The sequence below is a fragment of the Oncorhynchus keta genome, chromosome 4 (genome assembly GCF_023373465.1).
Source record: "Oncorhynchus keta strain PuntledgeMale-10-30-2019 chromosome 4, Oket_V2, whole genome shotgun sequence".
Taxonomy (NCBI): domain Eukaryota; kingdom Metazoa; phylum Chordata; class Actinopteri; order Salmoniformes; family Salmonidae; genus Oncorhynchus; species Oncorhynchus keta.
In genome coordinates this window covers 28,437,650-28,454,359 of record NC_068424.1, presented here as the reverse complement: position 1 = coordinate 28,454,359, position 16,710 = coordinate 28,437,650, and positions in this window count along the sequence as shown.

Genomic DNA, 16,710 nt, shown 5'->3' with positions numbered 1-16,710 from the left:
GTATGAGAAGTCTTAGTGATTCAATAGCCAGTAAATCATGACTTGTAACAGACTATACAGTTGAAGTCGGAGGTTTACATACATCGTAGCCAAATAAATTTAAACTCATTTTATCACAATTCCTGACATTTAACCCTAGTCGAAATCCCCTGTCTTTGGTCAGTTAGGATCACCACTTTATTTTAAGAATGTGAAATGTCAGAATAATAGTAGAGAGGATGATTTATTTCAGCTTTTATTTCTTTCATCACCTTCCCAGTGGGTCAGAGGTTTACATACATTGCCTTTAAAATGGTTTAACTTGGGTCAAATGTTTCAGGTAGCCTTCCACAAGCTTCCCACAATAAGTTGGATGAATTTTGTCCCATTCCTCCTGACAGAGCTGGTGTAACTGAGTCAGGTTTGTAGGCCTCCTTGCTCCGCACATGCTTTTTCAGTTCTGCCCACACATTTTCTATAGGATAGAGGTTAGGGTTTTGTGATGGCCACTCCAATACCTTGACTTTGTTGTCCTTAATATATCCACATAATTTTCCTACCTCATGATGCCATCAATTTTGTGAAGTGTACTAGTCCCTCCTGCAGCAATGCACCCCCACAACATGATACTGCCACCCCTGTGCTTCATGGTTGGGATGGTGTTCTTCGGCTTGCAAGCCTCCCCCTTTTCCTCCAAACATAACGATGGTCATTATGGCCAAACAGTTCTATTTTTGTTTCTTCAGACCAGAGTACATTCCTCCAAAAAGTACGATCTTTGTCCCCATGTGCAGTTGCAAACCGTAGTCTGGCTTTTTTATGGCGGTTTTGGAGCAGTGGCTTCTTCCTTGCTGAGCAGCCTTTCAGGTTATGTCGATATAGGACTAGTTTTTACTGTGGATGTACTGTATTACATTCACACATATTACACACATATGCCACACACACACGTTACACACGTGTACAGTCGTGGCCAAAAGTTGAGAATGACACAAATATTAAGTTTCACAAAGTTTGCTGCTTCAGTGTCTTTAGATATTTTTGTCAGATGTTACTATGGAATACGTAAGTACAATTCCAAGCATTTCATAAGTGTCAAAGGCTTTTGACAATTACATGAAGTTGATGCAGAGTCTATATTTGCAGTGTTGACCCTTCTTTTTCAAGACCTCTGCAATCCGCCCTGGCATGCTGTCAATTAACTTCTGGGCCACATCCTGACTGAAGGCAGCCCATTCTTGCATAATCAATGCTTGACGTTTGTCAGAATTTGTGAGTTTTTGTTTGTCCACCTGCCTCTTGAGGATTGACCACAAGTTCTCAATGGGATTAAGGTCTGGGGAGTTTCCTGGCCATGGATACAAAATATCGATGTTTTGTTCCCCGAGCCACTTAGTTATCACTTTTGCCTTATTGCAAGATGCTCCATCATGCTGGAAAAGGCATTGTTCATCAAGAAACTTTTCCTGAGTGGTTGGGAGAAGTTGCTCTCGGAGGATGTGTAGGAACTATTGTTTATTCATGGTTGTGTTCTTAGGCAAAATTGTGAGTGAGCCCACTCCCTTGGCTGAGAAGCAACCCCACACATGAATGCTCTCAAGATGCTTTACTGTTGGCATGACACAGGACTGATGGTAGCGCTTACCTTGTCTTCTCCGGACAAGCTTTTTTTCCAGATGCCCCTAACAATCGGGAAGGGGATATATCAGAGAAAATTATTTTACCCCAGTTCTCAGCAGTCCAACCTTTAGCAGAATATCAGTCTGTCCCTGATGTTTTTCCTGGAGAGAAGTGGCTTCCTTGCTGCCCTTCTTGACACCAGGCCATCCTCCAAAAGTCTTCGCCACACTGTGCTTGCAAATGCACTCTCACCTGCCTGCTGCCATTCCTGAGCAAGCTCTGTACTGGCGGTGCCCCGATCCAGCAGCTGAATCAACTTTAGGAGACGGTCCTGGCGCTTGCTGGACTTTCTTGGGTGCCCTGAATCCTTCTTCACAACAATTAAACCTCTCTCCTTGAAGTTCTTGATGATCCGATAAACGGTTGATTTCAGATGCAATCTTACTGGCAGCAATATCCTTGCCTGTGAAGCCCTTTTTGTGCAAAGCAATGATGACGGCACGGGTTTCCTTGCAGGAAACCATAATTGACAGAGGGAAGAAAAATGATTCCAAGCACCACCCTCCTTTTGAAGCTTCCAGTCTGTTATTCAAACTCAATCAGCATGACAGAATGATCTCCAGCCTTGTCCGCATCAACACTCACACCTGTGTTAACGAGAGAATCACTGACATGATGTCAGCTGGTCCTTTTGTGGCAGGGCTGAAATGAAGTGGAAATGTTTTTGGGAGACTTTGCAATTAATTGCAATTCCTCTGATCACTCTTCATAACATAACGGAGTATATGCAAATTTCCATCATACAAACAGAGGCAGCAGACTTTGTGAACATTTATATTTGTGTCATTCTCAAAACTTTTGGCCACAACTGTATGTGTTCACATGTATATTCTGTATTATGTATGTATTTCTTAGTACAGCCTTAACGGCTCTCACCGTCACAGTCCAGTGGTTGTGTTCATTGTACATCATTGGATCTATCTGAAATTTTAAAAAAGAGCAAGGATACATTTGCTGGAGTTTAACATCTGTCAAACATAACATATAATATATGATATTATGAGAATAATCCAACCAACCTTAAATTTTGATTTCTTGCCCCTCCAAATGCCGGTCATTTCAAAGGTGTTAATGTAGAAAGCTTGCTCGGTTGACTGCCTATTAAAATTCCACACCAGATGGAACATGATGGTCTGACAGAAAAAAAGAACGACAGTGAAGGTCAATCTGTTACTTGGAAAAACAACTATTTAAGTTTCTTATAAATACGCAGATTAATCACACACATACACTGTTTACATATACTGTATGTGCAACACAAGTCTTACCACACTTTCCAGCTCCATATTTGGACCAGTTCTGTGGAGATCCCGATAAAAGATTTTATATGAGCCGATTTTAGACAACTGCACATATACATATTTTCCTCCCCAAGCCTCTGCAACACCTTGAAAAATGTACCTGCAAGTGTACTGAGATATAAGATGGATCAACCTGGGAAGATTACATACATACATTTGTTTATATCAGTAGCAGCTGCTGGTGTGGTGGTTCTAGAGGCTGCTGAATTTATTTTATGAGGGATCCGACGAGTCTCCTCTATATGAGGCCTCAGGTGATCCATGCTTATTTTAGAGAAGATAACCCCCTTGTCATCTTCCAAGTCCGCACTTTTCCCTTCAAGACCTCAAATCATATATGGGCCTAGATAGTTGGGATCGAGTTTGCCCCCTTTCCTCTGCACTCATGTTAACTTTATTTTTCGCCCAGAGTACATTTAAAAAAAAAATTATTGTTACTATCATTTTATTATTACTACGGTACCTACATTCTTAAACTAAAACAGAAAGTCTAAAAACAATGTAGGGGGGCACAACACCGGTTTGGAATAGTATACAGCTGTACCAAAGGCAATCAGTGTTATTCCACTTCATAAATTATTCTTTTCATTTAAAAGTTTCAATTTTCTCGTTAGAACATTCTGTAAAGCTTTCTTCCGCTAGAACGAATGATATGCATCTTCTTTCTAGTGATTTATAGATAGGGCAGGTGCCTAGAGAATCAATCACAAAGCAAGCAATGACAGAGAAACTGCTGTTTTGTCAGTCTGATGTCTGTCCCGCCTCTCCGTAGTGTTATTTTTGTGCGCTGTGGTTGTGCGCACAAAGGGAGAGCATGACACTTCTACTTCTTTGTCTCTTGTGAGTGAATTTAGATGTATGTCTTGGGCTAATTTGTGTTCAGAGATTTAAGAATGTATAACATACATGTGTATTCATATGCCAAATAAAGACAGGGCCTCAACTTATGTACCATCACTGTCATTTCTCAAACTGGGGTTTAAAATACTTATGGGCAGTGTTACTTGTTTATCAGTAGCTTGTGTGCACTTGTAGTTATTAGTGTAATGATATGCACAACATAAACATGCTGTTACATGTTGTCTCCATAGGTGTCAGCATTAGCTTACCACAAGTTATGTAAACATCCACTTTATTCCTGTACCTCTGGGAGGTATTCACTAGAACAAAACAGCAGGAAACAGGCTGAAACTGGGAGGGGATTTATTGAAAATTTCTTATTTAACTTGTCCAATAAAAAAACACATGTTTTATAACAAAAAACTATCCCGGTTGGAAAACATTTAGCTACTTATCACGTTTTATAAATGATTGGAGACAGGCGCAGGAATACGTAATAGGGAGTTTTAATACTCCACCCAAAATTACAATATGCCATGCAGGCACAAAGCTCAAAACAAACACGTATACAAAAACACAAGGACGTAACCCAAACAAAAGAGCGAGGTTAAACCTCTAATAAATACACGGGACAAAACCCATAATAACAATACACAGGACGAGACCCGTAGTAACGAGTACGCAATACACGCAGCATGACAGCCGACACAACAAAGCACAGGCACTCACAAGACCAACGAACATGGGAACAATAACAAGAAATGGTGAACAGAGGGCACATATATACAATTACTAATCAAGGGAATTGGAATCAGGTGTGCGAAATGAGAGTTCAGTGAAGCCGGTGATGTAGACTTCTGAAACTGGTGCTTGGAATGAACAGCAGTACCAGGGAATCTGTGACACTACTGTTTGCATTAATGATGTCCCTGGCATCATAACATGAAGCTGATAGCAATAGCTCCCATACTTAAGCTGAGTTTTTCTGTCTTTTACTTTCAGTTTTGTACACCAGCTTCAAACATCTGAAAATACAATATTTTTGGTTATGGAAAATATATTTCACAGTGGTTTAGATGGTACAATGATTATCTACACTATACATGCTTGTTGTCACATAACATTCTAATTGTTCACATAATTTCAGTTTAACAACCAGGAAATGGTGGAGCAATTTCTGCATAGTGAGTCTTTAAAGTTGACATATGTACTGTAACATTTTGGGAGACCTCACCAAATTCACATAGAAATGTGTCTTATAGACATGTCATTCTCATTGAATGCAAGTATAAGAACAGGTCTACTGTGCCACTTCTGTGTGCTTTTCTATGCTTCCCGTTCAAAAGTTACGTTTTTGCACCATTTACCTTCAGTTTGGTACACCAGCTACAAACAGCTGAAAATACAATATTTTGGTTATGGAAAATATATTTCACAGAAGTTAAGATGGTACAATGAGTCTCTACACTATATTTGCTTGTTTTGTCACAAAAACAGAAATTCGGCGAACTATTAGAATTTTAGCAACCAGGAAATGGCAGAGCGATTTCTGCATAGTGCATCTTTAACATGGTGAACGTAAATCTGTAACACTCAAATTAGTGTCATATGTTACGTTTGATATGGTTGTATAAGACAGAAGGGTACTTAAGGGAAACAATGAAAGTAGGGTGGCTGGTCAGCCTGGATGGGCAGGCGTATAACGCGAATATCTAGCAACCCAAAGTGTTTGACTCTCATCATGGACAACTTTAGCTAAGTAACTTTGCAACTACTTAGCATGTTAGCTAACCATTCCCCTCGCCCTAACCCTTTAACCTAACTCTTACCTTAACCCATAGCCGAGCTAACATTTGCCAACTGGTGTTAGCCACCTAGCTACCTAGCTAACATTAGCCACAACAAGTTAGAATTCGTAATACAGTATATTATATACAGTACCAGTCAAAAGTTTGGACACACCTACTCCTTCAAAGGATTTCCTCTCTCTTTTTTTACTATTTTCTACATTGTAGAAAATAAGTGAAGACATTAAAACTATGAAATAATACATGGAATCATGAAGTAAACAAAAAGTTGTTAAACAAATCAAAATAGACTTTAGAATATAGATTATTCAAAGTAGCCACCCTTTGCCTTGATGACAGCTTTGCACACTCTTGACATTCTCTCAACCAGCATCACCTAGAATGCTTTTCCAACTGTCATGAAGGAGTTCCCACACATGCTGAATACTTGTTGGCTGCTTTTCCTCCACTCTGCGGTCCAACTTATCCCAAACCATCTCAATTGGGTTGCGGTCAGGTGATTGTAGAGGCCAGGTCATCTGATGCAGGACTTTATAACTCTCCTTCTTTGTTTGTTGGGTCATTGTTCTGCCTGTGATTATTATTATTTGACTATGCTGGTCATTTATGAACATTTGAACATCTTGGCCGTGTTCTGTTATAATCTCCACCCGGCACAGCCAGAAGAGGACTGGCCCCCCCCCCCCCCCCACCCCCCACCCTGGGGTGGCAGGGTAGCCTAGTGGTAAGAGCATTGGACTAGTAACCAGAAGGTTGCAAGTTCAAACCCCAGAGCTGACAAGGTACAAATCTGTCATTTTTCCCCTGAAAAACCCACTGTTCCTAGGCCGTCATTGAAAATAAGAATTTGTTCTTAACTGACTTGCCTAGTTAAATAAAAGGTAAAATCAATAAAAATAGCCTGGTTTCTTCCTAGGTTTTGGCCTTTCTAGGGAGTTTTTCCTAACCACCGTGCTTCTACACCTGCATTGCTTGCTGTTTGGAGTTTTAGGCTGGGTTTCTGTACAACACTTTGAGATATCAGCTGATGTACAAAGGGCTATATAAATACATTTGATTTGATTGGATTTGCTTGTCCTGTTGAAAAACAAAATGATATTCCCACTAAGCGTAAACCAGATGGGATGGTGTTTCACTGCAGTTATTATATTCTAAAAACAAATTCTAATGATGTTCTCTCATTGGGGCTGATACTACTGATGAACTCAAACTGTCATAATTGTTTTACCTTGTTACAGTGACTGATTTGTACGTACTATTATTATTTCTGCCATTTATGCAGTTATTGCCATTGCCAACCATCACCCTGAGAGTTATGCATGTACGGTATCTACAAACATAATTATCAAAACCATGTCCAAATTATTGAGACCGGTCAGGTCACTTTCTCAATTGAACCCCTATTCACATACTAGGGAACTGTCAAAACAAACAGTCCTGCCTGTATTTCTTCCTTCTTCTCCTCTCTCTTCCTTCCTCTGGTTCCTGTCATGGGTGTCAGAGTGCAAAGCATCACATTAAGAAATATTCAAATGTTGTCGATTGCTATTCAGACAGGCATTAGAAGCTGACTAATCTAATATGCCTCAGACGCTATCACTCTCACAGTCACTCATCCAGCCAGCAGAGATAATTCAAACCACACAGGCCAGCGGGGTTAGAGAAACCTGCCCCACGCAACATAATGTCTCCTCAAAATAATGGAGCTTCAAATGGCAACCGCAGCACCCGTGGAATTATATTTAGATTGAGAGAGAGAGAGAGAAAAGAAAAGCATACATTTCAGGCTTATTTCACACTGTATTGCAGAAATAAATCGTCTTCACGCACCCTCGTATTTTATCCATCCCACTAGAATATGCATTTATCACCCAATATGGGCTAGTAATGAACATGATATTATCTCCTATTGGTCAGAGCTGCTGCTCAGCGTAATGGCAGCCAGTCTCAAATTAATACAGCATGGATGATGGATGGGGGTGGCTAGAGCTTCACTTGGATTGTCAGCTTCATATTTCTCAATAAATGAGTTTGGATGGGATTCAAACGGAGTACATAATAGTGTGTGGAGGAGAATGGGAAATGGTACTGAAGTAAGATGCCTTGAATTAGGATGTTCAAGACAGAAAGGAATAGAGTGATAAAGAGGAATCTTGTCACATTACACCCTGGTGATCAGTAAGTTGTTGAATTATCTCTCTCTCTCGCTCTCTCTCTCTCTCTCTCAGAAGTTGAAGAATAGGATTATCAGAAAGAGGGTGGTAAACATGCTAAAGGTTAAAGCAACACTTATTGATGTAGTATCATTATCAGCCACAGTGTGGCGCCCAAAGACCAACAAGGCAGGGGGAATAGAATCACTTTGCTACCAAACTCAAAGGCATGCCTATCAATCCGGCTAGACTACATGCCTGGAATTTGTTCTGCTTTCTCAGTACAGAAACTCAGCCATGTTCATGCATTAAAAAGTATATTCATGTTCTTAAAGTTCCACTCATCTTCTACCAGGAATATGAGGTACATAAAAACAGGTAGGAAAGAGTGGGGTAAGTTAAGCAATCTTTTTTTTTACATTCACATCACTCCATCAAGGGAAATATACAATTCTTTCTAACAAATATATCTACATATATTTCAGGATGTTGGGTATCCCTCAAAATAATCTGAATACATGTAAACATTACAGTATGGAAAACATAACTCTTGGCACAACTTACCCTGGGTATGAGGCACAGTGCCTTGCAAAAGTATTCCTTGGCGTTTTTCCTATTTTGTTGAATTACAACCTGTAATTTAAATTGATTTTTATTTGGATTTCATGTAATGGACATACACAAAATAGTAAAAATTGGTGAAGTGAAATAAAAAAAATATTACTTGTTTAAAATATAAAAAAAACAGAAAAGTGGTGCGTGCGTATGTATTCACCCCCTTTGCTATAAAGCCCCTAAATAAGATCTGGTGCAACCAATGTCCTTCAGAAATAACATAATTAGTTAAATAAAGTCCACTTGTGTGCAATCTAAGTGTCACATGATCTGTCACATGATCTCAGTATTTATACACCTGTTCTGAAAGGCCCCAGAGTCTGCAACACCACTAAGCAAGGGGCACCACCAAGCAAGCATGAATACCAAGGAGCGCTCCAAACAGATCAGGGACAAAGTTGTGGAGAACTACAGATCAGTGTTGGTTATAAAAAAATATCAGAAACTTTGAACATCCCACGGAGCACCATTAAATCCATTATTAAAAAATGGAAAGAATATGGCACCACAACAAACCTGCCAAGAGACGAGGCAACAAAGAGATCAAAGTTAACCCTGAAGGAGCTGCAAAGCTCCACAGCTGAGATTGGTGTATCTGTCCATAGGACCACTTTAAGCCGTACACGCCACAGAGCTGGGCTTTACGGAAGAGTGGCCAGAAATAAGCAAACACATTTGGTGTTCGCCAAAAGGCATGTGGGAGACTCCCCAAACATATGGAAGAAGGTACTCTGGTCAGATGAGACTAAAATGTAGCTTTTTGGCCATCAAGGAAAATGCTATGTCTGGCACAAACCCAACACCGCTCATCACCCCGAGACACCATGTTTTTCATCGGCAGGGACTGGGAAACTGGTCAGAATTTAAGGGATGATGAATATCGCTAAATACAGGGAAATTCTTGAGGGAAACCTGTTTCTCTTCCAGAGATTTGAGACTGGGACACCTTCCAGCAGGACAATGACCCTAAGCATACTGCTAAAGCAACACTCGAATGGTTTAAGCGGAAACATTTAAATGTCTTGGAACGGCCTAATCAAAGCCCAGACCTCAATCCAATTGAGAATCTATGGGCTGACTTAAAGATTGCTGTATACCAGCGAACCCATCCAACTTGGAGCTGGATCAGTTTTTCCTTGAAGAATGGGCAAAAGTCTCGATGGCTAGATGTGCCAAGCTTATAGACACATACCCTAAAAGATGTGCAGCTGTAATTGCTGCAAAATGTTGCTCTACAAAGTACAGTATTGACTTTGGGGGATAGTTATGCTCACTCAAGTTATTTCTTGTTTGTTTCACAATAAAAATATATTTGGTGGTAGGCATATTGTGTAATTCTAGGTTGTAAGGCGTCATAATAGGAAAAATGCCAATGGGGGTGAATACTTTCGCAAGCCACTGTACATTGAGCCGCCTACACATTTTTGTTCTGAATTCAATATTACCACTACCGTTTTCAAACCATGTCTATCTTGATTTCCCACTCACAATTCAACACTCACAATCACTTTTTTTTTTGTATTTTAACAATTTTAAGCACCTTTTAACACAGGCTTAACACCAAACAAACGCTTTGTACTTAAGTTTTTTTTTTACGTAGGCCAGGCCCTGTTACCTCATATCCCAGCGATAATGCCTGGCATTACATCTGGAAAGAACACTTTCAGTTTACTCAACTTGCCATTGGTTCAACCATTGGCTTATCTTACCCCAAGGCAAACATTTGGATTATATTAGCTCACACAGCTACAAGTATGCACTTTCATGCTAGGTTTATGACCTCATATTGAAGGTTATAGAGACCCCAACTGATGCATAGAACAATCTTTAGATCATCTACTTTTGTTTAGATACAAGCATCGTCAAACCTCTAACTCAATAGATTCATTTGACTTGGTGAAAATCTGTTTTGGGACATACATTTGCTTACCACTTTTTTCCATGTGGTTACTTCCTTCACAGACGACATGAAATGATGGCCTCTTTCTAAATATTTGGTGAAATTATACATTTTGTGTATGCTTTCCTAGAAACAAGAGTGGCTCAATTTACCCCACTCTCCCTTACAGGCCATGAATAATGCTGTCACACAGGTAGGCTCAGGAGAGATGACACACTTAAGAGGACTTTAGAGAACTCACATGCAGTACACTCAGTGGGCGGGACTGTGTCACGGGACTGTGTCTGTTCGAGATGTGTGCTCTCTCTTTAAAGCCACACTGTAAGATGTGAATACCATCAAAGTTACAGACATAAACAAGAACATCTCATGACATTATCACGTGCAAAAAATAGCTTGTCGTGCTCAAGGAATGACATTCAAGGACAGCTCTGTTCACCCAAAAAATGTGTCCACTGATAAACTTTACGGTACAAATGAAACATGCGAATGGTGATATTAAGTGTTTGAGATGGAGTGTTAAGTGAAGTATGGTTGATGTGACCTTTTGTGGATCTGCGGTGTTACTTCAATATGTGAGTCAGCATTCAAGGCCAGTGACTCAGCAACAACTAATGGCTTAGCCACAAATTGTTTGGTTGTGTGCTCATGCTAACCTACTTGTGCTTCGAGGGGTGCTTTAGGTGACAATTTTTGGATGATCTTTTGTTTAGTATTTTTTTTTCTTTCAGAGCACTTTTCTCATGAGATTCTGTTAAAATAGGTAGTGTACAGCAATTCCACAGTATATAAGCAGAAATAATACCTACATGGGTTGATTGACTATTTGATAATTTAACACAAAGCCCCACATCAATACACCACATATGTAAATTACATCAGACTGTTTGCTTAGCAAGTACTGCTTTCCCATGATCCAGCTCATACCAAGGCTCAAACTCAGGACCTCTGCCTATCAAACACATTTGATCGCCCTCCTGAAGCGTTTCAACCCATTGCACTACCATTCTTTAATGGTGCATTGGGCGACACTTCAGGCTGAAGGGAGAGTTTCACAGATCGCCATCTACTACACATAGTCATGGTAATAGTAGAAAACATGAGTCATTAGCTTTGTAACCTAAAAGGTTCCATGGGTCTTTGAAATGTGTATAGGCTGTGGGCTCTACCCCGGTCACTCCCTAGCCCATGGCTTTCCAACCCTGTTCCTGGAGAGCTACCGTCCTGTAGGTAATTAGCTGGTGGATAAGCTGAATCAGATTAGTTACAACGGGTTGGATTGAAAACCTATAAGAGGGTAGCTGTCCAGGAACAGGGTTGGAGAGCCCTGCACTAGCCACACTCATGGTCCAGTGCATTTGGAAAGTATTCAGACCCCTTGACCTTTTCAAGGGGTCAAATAAAATAAAATGTTATTTGTCACATGCGCCAAATACAACAAGTGTAGACTTTACCGTAAAATGCTTACTTACAAGCCATTAACCAACAGTGCAGTTCAAGAAGAAGAAAATATTTACCAAGTAGACTAAAATAAAAACTAAGAATAAAAGTAACACAATAAGAATAACAATAAGGAGGCTATATACAGGGGGCACCGGTACCGATTCAGTGTGCGGGGGTACAGGCTAAAAATCAAATTGAATCCATTTTAGAATAAGGCTGTAACGTAACAAAATATGGAAAAAGTCAAGGGGTCTGAATACTATCCGAATGCACTGTAAATTACTTTTCCTTTCTCCCTAAGTGTGCACTTGTTCACTTCCCTTTATGGATTTGAAAGGACATGACTCATATATGCAAACTCCCTCTAGCCCATGCCAACACCAATCCAATGCTTTTATAGAGATTGAACAGCATCTTGGGCACTTACAAATTTGTAACATCGTGTACAATTTTGAAATGCAGGATTTTTTACATTTCTATTTCATTCTTTCAGGATGTAACATCATACAAAGGGAGGATGATTGCTTCTAACAACCTCAGGCCTACTTATATATCTGGGGATTTTCTTCTGTGGACTACTTTCCTTTGGATTATTACACAGACTAACCACTGAACAGGTCAGAATCTCAGTTTAATGAGCTCTCAGGTACAACCAGTCAATGATGACGGCATGAATAAGGAGCAGGGCATGGCATACCTATCAATCCTGATGGGGCAACTTTTTCATTTCAGGTGTCCATGTCAGGCCCTTAAAGGTCTGTCTGTTCTGCTATAAAGGGCCACTCTGTTTAAAGGTCATGCAGCGCTGGTGTCTGCCCCCAAGTTGTGACACACACACACACACACACACACACACACACACACACACACACACACACACACACACACACACACACACACACACACACACACACACACCTCTACTAGCCTTAACCATGAAGACTGACCATGGTCATCCAATCTATTACATCATGTACTCTTAGAAGTCTTGTTAGAGTCCTGTTCCTGGAGTCCTGGACCTGGTCCTGGAGTTCCTAGAGTCTCTAGTATGTTCTCAAACAACTTTGTGAAAACACACGTCTTGATCTAGAACCTCTGTGAGCATCAACCCTGTCTTCAGCCTTGTACTGTAGATGTGGTAAACTACGGTTGTAAAATTCTGGTAACTTTCCTAAAATCCCCAGATTCGCTAGGAATCCAGGTTGGAAGATTTCTGGAATCAGGATCGAATAGGCAAGACATACAGAATATTTTTTATTTAAATTTTACCTTTATTTAACCAGGCAAGTCAGTTAAGAACACATTCTTATTTTCAATGACGGCCTGGGAACAGTGGGTTAACTGCCTGTTCAGGGGCAGAACGACAGATTTGTAGCTTGGGGGTTTGAACTCGCAACCTTCCGGTTACTAGTCCAACGGTCTAACCACTAGGCTACGCTGCCGCCCCAACCAGTATTTCTGGAAAACCTGGGAATTTTGGGAAAGCTACTGGAATTCAACACATTTTTTAAAACTCCTGGCCTTTTGAACTAGGGCACATTTTGATCAAACTTACACCGCCCCAAAAAACTGCACTGCTGACCTTATTTGACCTGATAAAACTCCCACTCAGCACGTCTGCAGTCTTCACACAGCACCCACTCCATTGTGCCAATGTTGGCATTGGAGAGCAGAGCTGTTTGTGTTCTACAATGCAGCCCGGGGAGAATTGTAATGAGTGTCCCTGGAAGAGAGCTTTGCTTGTTGGGCTATCAGCTGATCCTTCGTGTCACACTCTCCCAGTCAGTTTTAGAGTGGACAGATATTCTGTGTGCTGTTTACTGCATAATGTAACGCTAAGGGCTCTATTCTCGGCTGGCGCTAAGGCGGTCGGAAGTGTCAAACACACGTTAGTCGGCATGTAAAAACTGGTGCGCTGACATTTTCCACCCTATAAATATATGGTTTGGCTTGTGAGACCGTTTTGAAATAAATCTTAGTCACCAAAGCTTTATTAAAAGATCAAGTTTGGGAGCAGCAAAACAGTGAGCGGACATCCCCTTTTTATGTATGTATGTATGTATGTATGTATGTATGTATGTATGTATGTATGTATGTATGTGTGTGTATGTATGTGTGTGTGTGTATGTATGTATGTATGTATGTATGTATGTATGTATGTGTGTGTGTGTGTGTGTGTGTGTGTGTGTGTGTGTGTGTGTGTGTGTGTGTGTGTGTGTGTGTGTGTATGTATGTATGTATGTATGTATGTATGTATGTATTGTAGGCTACATTATTTTATCCAGCTCCCGTTATTATTTTGGATGTGCACAAAACCCCCTCCATGTATATGTGTCCATATGCCCATCATTAAGTTATTTTTCTGTAACAATTGTTTGTTTTCCATTTCAATCTATTAAAAACCAAGCCCTCAATAGGCTACCCTTACCCTTGCCCTTATCATGACTTTGCCGTCATGCTTTTTCATGATTCACAATTCACATCGGCCTTCCTGCATATGAATTTCGCTTGTATGCATCCCCATTTCCAAAGTGTCTCTCACCCGGTTACCAAAGAGAAGCTCCTCCAAACTTATTTCAAGTCCCAATACCGTCATTATTAAGTACCTTAAGTACCTTATTGTGATTGTTTTCAATTAAAATGGTCAAAAATGAACAAAAATAGCTTCTTAGCAAAAAACTATTTCTCAAGGAAGGATTTTTCTAGGACTGTATGGGTGTGGTCCGAGTGTGGGCCTGTTATTGGGCCTTTAAATTATTCAGTCCTATAATGCCATATCAACAGTGGATAGGCCTATATCTTGCTCATTGAGAAGTGATTCAGACATACAATACATTTTACTCGAGCCTCGTATTTTTTATTTCAGTGGGAAGTGGGATGCTTTAAAGGCCCAGTACAGTCAAAACTGTGATTTCCTGTATTTTATATATATTTTCACACTATGAGGTTGGAATAATACTGTGAAATTGTGAAAATTATGATAATGCCCTTTTAGTGTAAGAGCTGTTTGAAAAGTCTGCCTGAAATTTCAGCCTGTTGTGATGGGATGGAATTTTGGCCTGCCTGTTGACATCACCAAGCGGTAAATTAGTTAATAGCCCATAACAGCTAGTTTTCCCCTTGCCACTCAGACAACTCCCAACCAGTCCTAGCAACATTCTTGCTTGAGAAATTGCTCTTTACTAAGAAGCTATTTTTGTTAATTTTTTAAATATTTGAATTAACCTATCACTGTAAGATACTAAATTGTTACCCAGAAATGATCTGATATTGAGATAAAAATGGCTGCATTGGACCGTTAAGACATACATATGCCTATATTCGTTGAAGACAATTAAAACAATGTTGACTGCCAACGCTCCAAAGGTTGATTGGCCAGTAAGTGGACAAGCCCTCGTCACACCTACAACTTAGTTATTCATCAAACCCCAGCCCTTTCACGCCACCGCTAGCTTTTGCGCCCATAATTCTTGCTGTGAAAATAGCAGAAATATTTCTGACACATCCTGGAATTATAGCACTACCACCAGCGCTAAGATTTACTATTGCGTTAGGTTTGTTAAAATAGAGCCCTAATGGGAATAACTTTAACCTTAGCCGTCCTGGGTGGCTTGTAAAGACCAGTCAATTGAAAGATACACCACAAGAGAACATGTTGAGAACATGTTGTGAAAAGTAGATATAAAAAATACTATAAAAACAAAAAGCAGAAAAAATGAGGAAATAAGCTTGAAGGGTTTTGCAAAACAAGAGCAGCTATTGGAGTATGATTATGTTGTGATATGGATACTGTTGACAGCTTTAGTGTGATCTTAGTTACTAATTGCTAAAAATATGTCAAATTGAGTATATGGTGTGGGTTGTAGCCTCTGTTTTATTAGACAATTGCATTAAAATTACACTCAAGTTGAAAGATTAGTTGGATGTGCCCCAAGACCAATAACAACTTACACAATGGTGTTTTAATACAAATATATTGTGTCTAACCACACATTGTAACTGTTTTAAGCCATAACAAAACAATCTTCAGGGCCATTAAAGTTGATTGCGAAATAAACAAAACAACAAAAAAACAAAAGCGTATCTATAAATGTATATAGGAATATGAAATCAACCGTGAAATGTACCAATTGCATTCAAGAGACTCACTGCGAAATACTGTATCATGATATGGGGGAAAAGGAAGCAGATTGCTGTGTAGATCTACATTGTGTGTGTGTGTGTGTGTGTTATTGTATCTATATTTACTGAGAAAACCCACACATCTGTCTCCTTAAAAGGCAACACCTGTTGTTGACAGATAACCAGACCTTTTGTGTCTGTTCAAAATTATTTTAATTGAAATGAAATGAAAGCTCTGAATGTTTGTGAAATTGAAACTCTCACATTCCACTTGTGCTCTTTATTCTATATTACACTTTATGTATTATATTTACAGTAATGGTACACAACCCTTATGGAAAACCCAAATGATTTCATGTAACATTTCCACAAGTTATGCACCATGTGTTTTTGGAACACTTTAAATGTGATGATGTGAATTTTCACATGTATAGTCACAGCAGTGTATATTCCCCCTCAAGTCGATATCACAACGGCCCTCAAAGAACTTCACTGGACTTTATGCAAACTGGAAACCACATATCCTGAGGCTGCATTTATTGTAGCTGGGGATTTTAACAAAGCAAATTTGAGAAAAACACTACCGAAGTTCTATCAAAACATTGAATGTAGTACTCGCACTGCTAAAACACTCATCCACTGCTACACTGCTCTACTCCTACAAGGCCCTCCCCCGCACTCACTTCGGCAAATCTGATCATGACTCCATTTTGCTTCTCCCTTTCTATAGGCAGAAACTCAAACATGAAGTACCTAAGGATGATTAAATGCTGGTCTGACCAATCGGAATCCACGCTTCAAGATTGTTTTGATCATGTGGACTGGGATATGTTCCAGGTAGCCTCTGAGAATAACATAGACGGATTCAT